Source organism: Sturnira hondurensis, unplaced genomic scaffold (assembly GCF_014824575.4).
Source record: "Sturnira hondurensis isolate 20B ecotype Veracruz unplaced genomic scaffold, ASM1482457v3 Scaffold0006437, whole genome shotgun sequence".
In the NCBI taxonomy this organism is placed as follows: domain Eukaryota; kingdom Metazoa; phylum Chordata; class Mammalia; order Chiroptera; family Phyllostomidae; genus Sturnira; species Sturnira hondurensis.
Genome location: NW_028079068.1, coordinates 9959953 through 9974350, shown reverse-complemented (window position 1 = coordinate 9974350; position 14398 = coordinate 9959953). Strand labels below are relative to the sequence as shown.

The 14398-nt window shown below is 40.4% G+C and overlaps 1 protein-coding gene and 1 pseudogene across 2 annotated transcripts in view; one reads left to right on the top strand and one right to left on the bottom strand.

Moving 5' to 3' along the window:
• AHCYL2 (adenosylhomocysteinase like 2) overlaps positions 1-14398 on the top strand; it is a 156758-nt gene that overhangs the window by 72594 nt on the left and 69766 nt on the right. The gene's annotated exons all lie outside the window — the stretch shown is intronic.
• Positions 6119-7222, bottom strand: LOC118989160 (nucleophosmin-like; annotated as a pseudogene).

Sequence of the window (14398 nt, the reverse complement as noted above, 5' to 3'; positions counted from 1 at the left end):
ATAATGACTCGGCAATTTTGCCCCTACCTATCTCTATACCCAAGAAAATGAAATGCTGTGTTTATACAAAGGTAGTCCCAAACTGGAAAGAACACCAAATACCTATCAACAAGTAAATGGATAAATAAATGACAATACATCTAAATAAAGGAATACTACTTAGCAATAAATAGAATGAACTACACATGGAATAATATGGATGAGTCTCAAAAATATGCTAAGTGGAAAAAGCTAGGCAAGATAATTAATGTATTTTATATTCCATTTATAAGATGTTGCCTATAAAAGGTGAATATATTTATAGGGACAGAAAGCCGGTCATGGTTGCCTAAGGCCATCGTGGTAGTGGTGGGGAGTCAACTGCACAGGAGAAGTGGACAAAATAAATAAATGGGTTAACCCCCCAATTTCAAATTATGAAAGAAATAAAAGGTATGGGCAGCGTGTGCAAGAGCCCAAAGTTGGAAAAGCATATTGGTATTATGAGCAAGATGGTACCTGATGGGAGACAGGGTTGGAGAGATAAGTAGAGGCCGGATCCTGTGGAAAGAGTCGAGTCCCTAAGAACTTGCAGGGGAAATGGAATCTAGAGCACGAGGTAAGACCCTTCAGTGAGAGGGGGGAGGAGGAGAAGCTGGAGCGGATTAGGTAGGCCTGGCAGTTGGAATGTGAGAGTATAGATCAGATATATTCCTGTTTTCTATTTATTCTTTCTTTTTCTATAAATATAAAATAAAAATGTCACTTGAAAGTTAAGGTCAAAGTTTCAGGGGACAAACATGAAATAGTCTTCCTGGAGTGGATAATGGGAGTGTGTACCACAGAGAAACTTGTAAGATGACTGAGGTACTATTGATGCTCATTTAAGGTTTGGGAAGATGAATTTCAGACATTGTGGCTCAGTTGGTTGGGTATCATCCTGCAAACCAAAAGATTACTGGTTCGGTTCCTGGGCAGGGCACATGCCTAAGTTGCAGGTTCAGTCCCCAGTTGGGGAGCTTATGGGAGGCAGCCGATCAATGTTTCTCTCTCACATCAGTACTGAGAGAAACATTCCCTTCCTTCCCCTCTCTCTAAAATAAAAGAAGTGAAACCAGTTTGCTCACATAGTTTTTTTTCCTTGCAAAATTTAGCTGCTTGCCCAAAGATAGGCTAGATAGATTGATGGAGGTCATGGGGATTGAGGCTTTGCCTGGCAAAAATGATGGAGGGAGATAGAGAGTGAAGTTATTTATGAGAGCCGTTTTCAAGGTGGACCAGGGAATCTAGGTGAGAAAAGAAGGGACATGAAACTAGGTAGCAGTTGATGAATTGTGGAAAACAGTGGGGCCACTGGACAGAGGACACAGAATTTTATGACACAGGGCTTCTGCAATGAAATGGTAGGATAGGAGGGACTGGTTCTAGGGTGACTTGGAGGTTTCTGAAATGGAGAGAGAATTCAGGAGGAGGAGGAACAGGTTCAGGGGTAATTTGATGAGTTTAATTTTTGGACAGGCTGTGTTTGGGGAACCCATGGATTGAACCCATGGAGATGTCCAGTAGGCATTTGAATACAGATCAGCGGGATCTGGGCTGTAAGTAGACGTTGAGCAGCTGTCAGCTCATGGCTGATAACTGAAACGCGGTAGTGGGAGGGGTCCTCAGAAAGCATTCGAAGCCTAAGAGCAAGGAGGTATGTGGTTTCCTTTTTTCAGAACCAGGGCAATTGTGGTGGTGGTTGTGTTTCCCCCTGACCCTTCAGTATTTTGTCTCCTTTTCCAAATAAGTTCTAGAAAACACTGCATGGAGTGGTGGTCAGAGCAGAGTCTAAGTCCTGGCTTTGCCACTTCCTACTGGATGCCTTGAGCAGGTAAACTTATGGGCCTTAGTTTTCTCATCTGTTAAAAATACCTGTATCAAGGGAATGAGAAGACAAGATACAGACTGGAAGAAAATATTTGCAAAAGACATATCTGATTAAGGACTTATTTTTTAAAACTACAAAGAACTCTTAAAATTCAATAATAAAATAAATAACCCAAATTTTAAAAAAGCAAAAGACTTTTAACACATCTTACCAGAGAAAATATACAGATGGCAAACAAGCATATAAGAAGATGTTCCACATCATATGTCATCAGAGAAATGCAAATGTAAAGAATGATGAATTGAGCACAGGCCTGCGAACCACACTATCGCGGTTCCATTCCCAGTCAGGGCACATGCCTGGGTTGCAGACCAGTTCCCAGCAGGGGACTCGTGAAAGGCAACCATACATTGATATATCTCTCCTTCTCTCCTTCCCTTCCTCTCTAAAGATAAATAAATAAAATCTTAAAAAAATGATGAGATTACCCTACACACCTATTAGAATGGAGCAGTAGGAACTCCCATCATTCGTTGCTGGCCGGTATGCAAAAGAGACGGCCACTTTGGAAGACAGTTTGGCCATTCATTACAAACTAAAAATGTATGGTAAAAAACTCTTAGCATATGATACAGCAGTCACACTTATTGGATTTACCCAAATGAGTTGAAAAGCTGTGTCCATACATGGATGTTCATAGCAGCTTTACTCATAATTGTCAAAACTTGGAAGCAAGTGAATGGATTAATAAAATGCAGTACATTTAGACAATGAAATATTAATTCAGTACTGAGAAGAAGTGAGCTATCGAGCCATGAAAAAAAAACATGGAAGAACCTTAAATCCATATTACTAAGGGAAAGAAGCCAGTCTGAAAAGGCTGTTGTATGATTCCAACTCTGACTTTCTGTAAAAGGCAAAACTCAGGAGACAGGGAAAAGATCGGTGGTTGCCAGGGATTGGGTGAGTGGGCAGTAGAAGAGATGAATAGGCAGAGCACAGAGGATTTTTAGGGCAGTGAAACTTCTATATGATAGTATAATGGTGGTGGATAAAAGTCATTATATCTTTGCCAAATCCAGAAAACGCACCACCCCAAGAGTGAACCCTAATGTAAACTGTGGACTTCGGGTGATGCTGATGTGTCAGCGTAGGTTCATCCGCTGGAACAAACGTGCCACGCTGGTGCAGGAGGCTCATAGTGGAAGAGGCTGTGTATATTAGGAGCAGGGGATAGATGAGAACTGCCTGAACTTTTTCTCAATTTTGCTGTGAACCTAAAACTCTAAAAATAAAGTCCGTTTAAAAATAAAAAAACGCCCCTGGCTGGCATAGCTCAGTGGATTGAGCTCGGGCCTTTGAAGCACACGGTCACGGTTCGATTCCCAGTCAGGGCACATGCCTAGGTTGCAGGCCAGTTCCCGGCAGGGGACTCACGAGAGGCAACCATACATTAATGTTTTTTTCCCTCTCTCCTTTCCTTCCCCTCTAAAGATAAATAAATAAAATATTTATAAAAAATTTAAAAACGCTGTAGTAAGAAACTGGAGACAGGTCAAAGAGTTCAGGACTGTTGGTCTAAACTTGAAATCACTAAGCTAATACTCGAGCATTCGCAGGCCTTTATTTTCAGTCGTTTGCTATTACTTAATGGGAAGGTTTTGCTTCCCGTGCTTACTTTCACCACCTCTGTCAAGGTTTTTTGCAGTGATAGTGAACAGATCCTCGGAGAGATGTAATTATAGCCTAATGGATGTATAGATAGAAGTGTCTGAATTTTTATATTGCCAGGGATAAGAAATGATAAGAGAAACACCCAGCTCCAATAGTTAAGACATTTATTTTACTAAGCTAAGGACTATTTGAGTCTCCTTTCACTTGTATTTCTTTTACCTTGTTTACTTTTACACCCAAGTACATTTCGTACTTGAAAGCTTTCCAGGGGGATACTGTACATTCATCTGCTTTGAATACCAGGGCCTCCCTCCTCTCTGGCTTCCAAAACAGTTTCTGAAAACAATGGGGGAGGGGTATTGGGTTATACTGATGAGTACAAGAGAACCTGTAAAATTAAGTTGCAGTAATGGGCTAGCATATGGCTGGTAGATACTCTTCCCTCATTTCTTATTGCACACAGGTTTTTTGGGGGGTGGGAGGGGAATGGCAAAAGTCCTTTTTCCTGAAAAGAATATACTACCGGATATTTTTACTATAGATGTTCTTACATGTGTGAACTGTCATATGTAGAAGAATATATGACACTGTTATCATGGTAATTTACAAATAGCAAACTATAGGAAATAATCTACATGTCCATTGGTAGGGGACTGGTTAAATAAATACTGGTACATCTCTAAAATAGAGTAGTGTGCAGAAGTTAAAAATGATGAGGCAGCACTGTGCATCCTGATGGGGACAGTCTTCATGTTGATGTTGAAAGGGGAAGGTCTAGAACTGTCTCTTTCTGTGTGTGTGTATATATGCTTTTATGCGAAACACATCTCTAGGAGAAAGCACAGAGAATTTCCCTCTAGAGAAGATAATCAGGTGCTGAAGGAAAGAGGAAGAATGAGAGAATTTTCACACTATACTCTTTATGTCTCTTGAACTTCGTGCCATGAACATTTGTTACTAGTTAAAACAAATTTTAAAAAACCTCATAGGCTTGTCCTGAGGGTTAAATGAGTCATGTACATACAGTCGCCCCTCCGTGTCTATAGGCTCTGCATCCCAACTCTGGATGGAAAATATCAGAGGAAAAAATCAATGTTACAGTGTTGCTAACTTGTACTATATCGATAAGCCTGTGGTTGGTATGGGTGGGGACTTTTTTTGTCATTATTCCTTAAATAATACATACAACTATTTACATAACACTTACTTTGTATTGGGTATTATAAGTAATCTAGAGACGATTTAAAGTATATGGGAGGATATGCAGAGGTTACACCCAAATTCTGTCACTTTATACAAGAGACTTGAGCACCCTCGGATTTGGGTCTCTGTAAGGGGTCCGGGAAGCAATCCCCCATGATACCAAGGGATGACTGCAGTCTCTTGCCGTGCTGCCTGGCATGTAGTAGTTAATAAATGATCATCTTTGTTCTTGCCTTTTCCCTCCAACTCCATAATTACTGTTGGGAATGTTCCCAGGATTTTCCTTCTTCACCTAGGCCAAAGTGAATTTGAATTGTTAGTCAATGGATCTATGAGCTTTTTGGACTGTGTACTAAATTGTGTGTACGTACATGCAGACGCCAGACCCTCTAGGTCCTAGAGAGGGGGGTCTGTGGCTTTCACCCAGTTTTCTAAGGAGGCCCCATGGCCCAAAACAGTTAAAAGACATGTTGATCTAAGCCATTTTGCAGTTTTCTATTTTTTTTCGACCAGAAAATACTCTTGTTGTCAGAGAGTTCTCTTTGTAACTAAGAAGATACTATGGCTGGTATTTTCCTTCTTAACTGACTTTTCTAGTTCCATGTTTTCTAATTTTGTCATGTTTTGCACAAGTAATTTAAATCCCATAGCCTTCAATTTCTTTCCTATAAGATGAAGAGGTTAATCTGGATAAACTCAGGGCTTCTCTTTACTTTGAAAATGTTATGGTTCTATCTACATTTACTAAGTGTGGGCTTGAAAAATTAGAAGTATTATCATAAACCAAGAAAAACCCTTTTTCTGGGAATAAGCCTTCGGCAGAGGCTGAAATCTGAAACAAGGGATGAAATTGGAGGTTTTGGCTGTGCCAATACATGCAAGCCTGATCCCAAACTGAATACCATGGTTTATTTTTATGTCAGAATTAAAGGGACCTTACTAATGAGGTAGGGCTGTGTAAGGTGCTCTGGTGGCTGTGTACGACAGAGGTGATGTCTCTGTACAAAGAGTTCCTTCTCGAGGACTTTTGTCTGCTTTATGTTACGGATGAGGGAGAAAAATAGATGTAATAACCTGTGAGTTGTATTTCTATACCAAGAATTGCTTTAAACATTATTGACTGTTACCCGTTACGGGTGGTGGTGTAAATCAGAGTTACGACCTGCTTGTTTGACTTTCACCTGCACTGTGTCAGTTGTACATGTGACCACTCACACTGCCGCACAACTCCGTGTACTCAGAGTCACTCGTGCCCAGATCTCCGTGCTTCTCAGCTGTGTTTACTTCCCTTAGATGAAAATGCTGAGTGTCTGTCACATATCTATTTTTGTTTCCCCACCACTTTTGTTTGACCACCACGACTGCTGTGTCCTACGGTAACATTCCATACACACTTAAAAGCAAGCAAAGGGTGGATTCCCACCTTAAAACTAAACAGGCATTTTGGACAACACGTTCTTGGCAATGGAACCTGGACAACGCTTATCAGACATGGTAGGGAAAGTTCTTACTCTGCATTAATAAAATAGGCAGCTGGAAATTTTTAACAAACTGTTTAAACTGTTTTCGTAAAGAGACTTCCTCCACTGCCAGTGATCTTGATCAGTCATGGTCCGTCATCCGGAAGCAGTTATTTACATAACTGATGACCTTGGCTTCCACTTTGAGAAGAGAGCCACTTTCTTCTATACTTGCTTGTATTTTTGCTTTAATGTTTTCTACAGAACTACGTCCTTTAGGTGTTTTAAGAGTTTTTCCTTTTTTTTCCCTCAAGGATTCTTGAACTTTTGATCTTGGTATTGATGGTTTTGAGTCTTCTCTATTGTGGTTTTATTTTTCTGCATTTTGGGCTGGAGTGTTTTTTTTTTAAATTTACTTTTAGAGAGAGGGGAAGGGAAGGAGAAAGAGTGAGAGAGAAACATCAATGTGTGGTTGCCTCTCATGTGTCCCCTTTTTGGGACCTGGCCTGCAACCCAGGCATGTGCCCTGACTGGGAATCGAACCGGCGACCCTTTGCTTCATAGGCCCGTGCTCAATCCACTGAGCTACACCTTGGCTGGAGTATTTTGTATAGGTTTCTTTGCTGGAGCTTTTTCTTCAGTTCCTCATCAAAGTCATCATCTTTATCATCAACTTCATCAGCAGGAAGTTTTACTCTTTCTGTGGAACCTTGCTGCCATTTCCAGGGGCAGAACACGTTGCAGATATAATTAGGAGTTTCACATCCTCCTTCTCTTCATCTGCTGCCTCTACACCTTCTCCACGGCTGCTGCCTGCTAAAAAGTACAGGCCCCGAATCACACTTCAACCATGAGACCACACAGGTAGTGTTATTTCAGAGCCACCAAGGAGATTTGTTGGCTCTACGGACATTTTCAGACTTGCCAGTGTTACTTTAATTGGACTTTCTCCACAATTCATTGCCTCTGCTTCAACAGTGTTTAATTTGTCCTTTGCAGCAGCCCCTAAACTGACCATTCTTTAAGATAATTGGTGTTCATTTTCATCATTATCCACATTAAAGTGATCATCTTTGTCAGCCTTTAAGTTCACAACTGAAAAGATAGTTCTGGGGCCTCACAGGGGCTCGCGTCCTTGGCCATCAAATCTTCCACGGGCAGGTGGCGCAAGCTTAGGTGGGAGAGAAGGCTGATGGAGGAAGGGACTACGTCTGCAGAACAGATGCGCAGGTTGGCATTGCACCAGGGTCAGCTGTGTTACCTTTCGCCTGTTGTTTTGAAAGGCCTTTTTTATAAAACGGTGACACAAAAGCACCTACCTCATAGCTTATTAGAAGGATAATACATGCCAAAACGACATAGTGTTTGGAATGTAGAAAGTATTCAATAAATGTACTCCTTTTTTCCTTATTGTTATTGAAGGCGTGGAGACATTAAGTACCATGACAGTTTTGGAGACTTAAAGCATTGGATACAATATAACATTCTTCAAGATCCAAATCTAATATTGTTTCCCCAGCGAACCTTCCCACAAGCATTGAGCCCTGTTGCCGTGGCTCTTTGGTGGTTATTGTAATCTGTCTGGAACTTCTAGGCCTTCTGGGTTAGAGGCTGTATATTTCCAACAAATGTATACTGAGTATCTTTGCGTATCAGACGTTATGCTCAGTGAGCAGTACAGATAAAGTCCCTGCTCTCTTGAAGATTGAATTCTAGAATGGGAAAACAAACAAAAAAAAATAAGTGATTTCAAATAGTGGTAAGTAATTGAAGAAAATAAGGTAATAGGTTCAGGGTGTTGGGAGCAGGGCTAGACAGGATGATCAGGGAGGCCTTAAAGGGGCGACACTTGACTTGAGTCCTGAAGGATGAATTCCTTGGGTTGTGCATGACGCCTGTCATACCTCAGCTCCGCCTGTCCGAGTCCTGACCGAGTCTCGGTCGTTTCCTTCGGGTTACCTGAGAGTGGTCATACCTGAGTTTGGTTTGTTCTGACGCTGCGCGTTCGTTCGGCTGTGGCTGTACTGCTTTCTCTCCCTCTCTCCACAAGAGGGAGCTCTTGAGCTGACCTGACTTTTTTTTCAGTCAGTGAATGAATTTATTCCTTTCTTTTTAACTTTATTTTTAAATTACAGTTTATATTCAGTGCAGTTTTGTATTAGTTTCAGGTATACAGCATAGTGGTTAGACGGTCATATGCTTTACAAAACGTTTCACCCCGTATCTCCAGTATTCACCTGGCACCATACACAGTCATTACGGTATTATTGACTATATCCCCCTTTCTGTACTTGATGTCCCGGTGACTGTTTTGTAACTACCAATTTGTACTTTTGAATCCCTTCTCTTTTTCCACCCAGTCCCCTTCCCTCTGGCAACCATCAATCTATTTTCTGTATCTGTGAATCTGAGCTGACTTTTGAATCTAGCAACAACTCTACATTTTTTATTTTATTTTTAGAGAAAGGGGAATAGAGGGAGAGAAACATTGCTGTGAGAGAGAAACATTGATCAGTTGCTTCTCACACACCCCCAACCAGGGTCCTGGCCTGGGACCTGGGCGTGTGCCCTGGCCGGAAATTCAGCCAGAGACCTTTCACTTTGTGGGACCGCCCCAACCCACTGAGCCGCACCAGTCAGGGCAACACCTTTATTCTTTATCTGTTCATGTTTCGGTTTGGTGCCTGGGGTTTTTAAACAATACTACCATCCCCAGATATTCTTCTTGGGTATATGTGCTGTTCATTTTTTTAATTATGCTCCCTCAGTAAGTAATAAGTTTGAGGCAAACTTCACTGTAAACACTAGGGATACTTGGTCACCATAATAGATGATCTACGAATTCTAAAGAGTAGTCAATTCAGAGATTTTCCAAATATTTGCAGCAAAAGAAAAAACTTTTACTGAAGAGAATCCAGGCCTCTCAAAGCTAGGTTGCAGCTGGAAAAAAAACATGCTCTCTCTTTTTAAAAAAATTTTAATTGATTTTAAAGGAAAAGAGGAAGGGAGAGAGAGAAAGAGAAACATTGATTTGTTGCTCCACTTATTCATGCATTCATGGGCTGATTCTTGTATGTGCTGTGACTGGGATCGAACCCACAACCTTGGCCCGTTGGAACAACACTAACCAACTGACCTACCAGCCAGGGCTGTCATGCGCTCTTTTTAACATGTGCGCAGTAACAGTGATAACCTTCTGACCACTCTCCTTTGAGAGCTAACCTGTTCTGTTATCCCACAGTCAGAATAGCCTTGATACTTCCAGTGACTACTTTAAGGAAACGACCCTCTGTTGCATTTGGTAAGTCAGAAAGTAAGAATCAGTTTCTTGAGTTGAAGGGCCTCATTTGAGGGTTGGTCAGAGTGAGCTTTCTATAAGGAGACTGGGTTTCCTGGATCCACGCCGAGATGTGAAACAAGTTGAATAAAGTTGTTGATTATCAGAATGAAGAGCCAGCTCTCTCCCCAGAATACTTTGGGGCATAAATTTCATAGCAGTGATCTCTTTGTGTATGCCCAGATCCTCAGTTGTTTTCTTGACAGTAAAGGAAAAAAAAAAGGGAGAGAAAAGCATAGCATCTCAGAATTAGGTCTCAACCATTGGTTTTCTGGGCTTTCGGATTGTCCTGGCTGAGTTGTTTCTCCGTAGGCTGGGATTCTGCACAGAAGGATCACCTGAGTTTTTTTTCTCTCCTTGTCAGATACCTCTCTGAATCACAATGAAAGGAGATTCTTACTCTTTTTAGAAGAACAGTGGCCCCTTGCTGCCTACTAATTATTTCAACAACATTCGTAACTGCTGTGTAGAGTCCAGACCTAACCCTAAAGGTTTATCTGTTCCATTCAGTTTTTCATCTCGGGTTTTTCTGGAGGAAGAGTCACTCATCTTTGTATTGAGCCAGTCTTCATGGTATATGACACATTTTAAAGAGCTCATCTTGTTGCTCTTGGAAATATTCAGTTCCTAAATGGGGATGGCTGGGGTGGGAGGTAGTGGTAGGGGGAAAATGGAGACAACTGTACTTGAACAACAATTTAAAAAAAGAAAAAATTCAATTCCGTTTTCTTAACTAAAATGGCGCCATAACAATTCAAAATCACTTTGTTCAAGACAAAATATTATCAACTATAAACCTGAGGGAAATACAGATTTCATTATATTTGCATTTTATATTACACATTTTCTCAGATTCTTTGGGGTAGATTCTTCTCTTCCATGAGTCAGAGAACTCTCAATATGTTAGTTTCATCTTTTTCAGTATATTTCGATATAAGATGGTACAGCTGTAGGTTGAAAAAATGTCTTCTGATCTTTTTATTAAAAAATTTTTAATCCTCACCTGAGAATATGTTTATTGGCTTTAGAGAGAGAGGAAAGGAGAGAGAGAGAGAAAGAAAGAAACAGAGTGATTGCCTCCCTTATGTGCCTGTCTGGTGATCGAACCTGCAACCCAGACACGTGCCCTGACTAGGAATCAGCCCCGTGACCCTTCGGTGTACAGGAGGATGCTCCAGCCCACTGAGTCACCCAGCCAGGGCTTCTGATCTTTTTAAAGGTGCACAATTCCTCTTTAAATATAAAGAGAAAACACTCAATGTTTCTCAAACATTATCAATAATGTTTTTACTTTAGAATATTATTAAATTCTAAAGAAGTAACAGTTTAAACATTTTTAAAAGGGTTGAAAAAAGTTTTTTGAATATTATTGGAAACAAGTCAACAATCTGTACTTATTATTTGTATTTCCACATAGGCACCAGGAAATCTTTGGGATTTAAAAATAATAGTTTATTGGATGAAAATAAAGTTAGAGACATAGCAGGTATAACTGAAGATAGTAGTTGCATAGTACAGTAATGAGCTGAAAACACTTGTTTATATCCTAATTCAGTCTTTTTGGTTAATTTTAGAGAACACAAAAATACAGACTCATGCATTCCATTAGTTAGCAGCAACGACATCATCACAAATCATACAGCTTCTGGAAAATGCCGCTCTACACTCCTGAGAGAATGAAAAGGGAAAAAGGCAAATAATATTTTAGGATTATTACGAAAACACTTTTGCCTTTGAAACTCCCTGAATAAAAAAAGGGGAAGGTAAAAAGGAGGAAATCCCCACAGTTAATGGCAGAGGTTATTGAAGTGTGTAAGACTGAAGAGACTTTTCTGAGATACCCATTTGCAGTCAAAAAGGAAAATTTAGGTCTTACCCGAAGCCCTTGGGTAAACCCCAGACCTCCCACTGGTCTCCAGCACCTTTTACATCAGTGTTCTCAAAGTGTGCTCCCTGGATTCCAAGATGGGGGAGGTCAAAGCTATCTGGATAATATTAACATGTTATTTGCCTTTTCCATTGTGTTGATATTTGCACAAATGGTACATAAACAATGGTGGATAAAACTGTTAGTGCCTTCCATAGTAAAACTTTGGCACCAGACCGGTAGTTGTCATTGTATTTTTTATTACTGTGCATTTGCAGTTAAATTTTTTTCCCTTTTCAATTAAGAATGTCCTTGATGAAGCAATTAAAATAATAATTATAATTATTTATTATTATTTTAATCCTTACCAAAGGGTGTGCTTATTGACTTTAGAAAGAGAGGTATGGGGTGGGGTGGGGTGGGTATTACTTGGGGTGGGGAGGAGAGAGAGAGAGAGAGAGAGAGAGAAACATCGATGTGAGAAACAATCAGTTAGTTGCCTCCCATGTGTACCTTGACCGGGAATCAAACCTGCAACTAGGCATGTGCCCTGACTGGGAATTGAACCCACAACCTTTTGGTATATGGGACAACACTCTCATCACCTGAGCCACGTGGCCAGGACAGCAATGAAAATTATTAATTTTATTAAATATCAGCCTAACTGTACAATTCTTAATCTCTCTTTTTTTTAGATGAAATGAGTAGTACAGTTGGTACAGTTGACTCTTGAATAACATGAATTTGAACTGCACAGGTCTCCTTCTATGTAGATTTTTTTCAATAAATATTATAAATATTTCTCTTATGATTTTCATAATATTTTCCTTTCTTTAGCTAATTTTATGGTAAGAATACAGTGTTCTAATATATCTAACATACAAAATATATGTTAATCCACTGTTTACGTTATCTGTAAGGCTTCTAGAAAACAGTGGGCTCTTGGTAGTTAAGTTTTGGGGGAGTGAAAAGTTCTGTGGATTTTGAATGTGCTGGGTTGGCATCCCTAACCCCCGTGTTGTTCACGGTCACCTGTACACATAAAGCACTTTCTGCTGCGTGCTTTGAAAGAACAGCTGACAGACGAAAGTATTCAGACTTGAGCGTTTGGCAGCCATTTTCTTGAAAATGAATAAAATGAGTCTGCCACTTGAGAGAAAATGGGTAGTGATTGTGGTCAGTGATACAATTCAAGCTCTCAAATGAACATTAGAATTTTGGAGATTCGAAGTCTGCCACCATGAGCTTGACGGCCTCCTCTTACTTGAGCTCCAAACTCCCGTCTCCTGCCCGTTTTCTGTGTCCACATAAATGTTTCACAGGTGTTCCACACTTAACATGCCCACAGTAGAACTTTTGATTTTTCCCACAACACATTACCTTTTTCACCCCACCCAAGTGTTTTTCATCTAGGTAAATCACCTTCACCCAGTTGTCCACACTAGAACTGGAAGTCGTTTTTCCTTTTCTCTTACCTCTTACATCCAGTTCATGAGCAAGTCTTGTGAATTCTGCATTTGAAATTACCCCCAAATCTATCTGTTTTTCTCCATCTTTGTTAATATCAGCCTACTCCTGGTTACTGTCATCTTTTGGTTTGGTCCTTGCTTAAAATCTTGTAATAAGCCCTGGCTGGTATAGCTCTGTGGATTGAGCATAGGCTGCAAATTAAAGGGTCGCTGGTTCAATTCCCAGTCAGGGCCCATGCCTGGGTTGCGAGCCAGGTCCCCAGTGGGAGCCATGTGAGAGGCAACCACACATTGATGTTTCTCTTCCTCTCTTCTCCCTCCCTCCCCCTCTCTTTAAAAATAAATGAAATTAAAAAACAAAACAAAAAATCCTTTTATGACACCCATTAGAATGAAATCCAAAATCTTTATATTGGCTTATAAGGCCCTTCACATTTGGGCTTTTTCCTGTCTTTGCAACCTCATTCCACCGCTCATTCACAAAATTCTTACCAAACAAATTATCTTTCCATTCCTTAAACATTCCAAGGTTGTTCTTACATTGGAGTGTTTCTCTCATCCTTCTGGTCCTAACTAAAGTATAGTCACCTTAAAAATGCCTTTTTGGAACATTCTATTGAAGGAAGTTTTGGTTTTTTTCCTTTACACTTTACATTGGTCATTTCTTTTATAGCAGTACCATAAATTTAATTATTCCAGGCTCCAAAGGAAACTGAGAAGGAAGGTATCTTGGATGTGAAAGCAATGATGGAATAATGTTAGGAAAGCCAAGGGGAGAAAGTCTTTCAAGAAAAAGGTGTTAATAATGTCAAAACCCTAAGAAGTAAAGTTAGGTAAAAAGTCTTCATTAGATTTAGCAACAAGGACATAATGACTTTGGCGTAAATAGTTTCAGTGGATTGAGGAGCCAGACTGTAGTAGATTGAGGAGCGAATGGAAAGGAAAGAATTGGGGATATCTCTCTGAAGTAAGTACAGGGAGTAGCATTTGCTGAAAGGGGAAGGTAGAAGATTTCCCTAGGGGATAGGAGAAACCTGAACACATTCTGTGCTGATGGGAAGAAGTCAACAGAGTGAAAGGTTGAGGGAATGTAAGTGAGGGGGATGATTGATAGAGAATTGTCCCTTAGAAGGTAAGGGAGAATTTGATCCAGAACACTGGTTGGAGGGATCAGATTTACATGGTGTACAGTCTATTCAGGCTGCCATAACAAAACACCACAGACTGGGTGGCTTAAACAGCACAAATGTGTTTTCTGGAGACTAGAAGTCTGAGATCAGCAGCTATCAGGGTTCATTTCTGATGAGGCCTCTCTTTCTGGTTTATAGATGGCTGCCCTCCCCCTGCGTCTTCGCACTGCCTTGCCTCTGTGTGCCAGAGAGAGAGACAGCAAGCCGTGCCAGCTTTCTGCTGTCTCCTCATAAAGATGATAATCCCATGAGGTTAATGATTGTAAGGATGCTCAATGGCATGAAAAAGTACATAGAACCCATAAAAAAGGACCAATCAGAAAGGAAGAATACAATATCTTAAACAAAG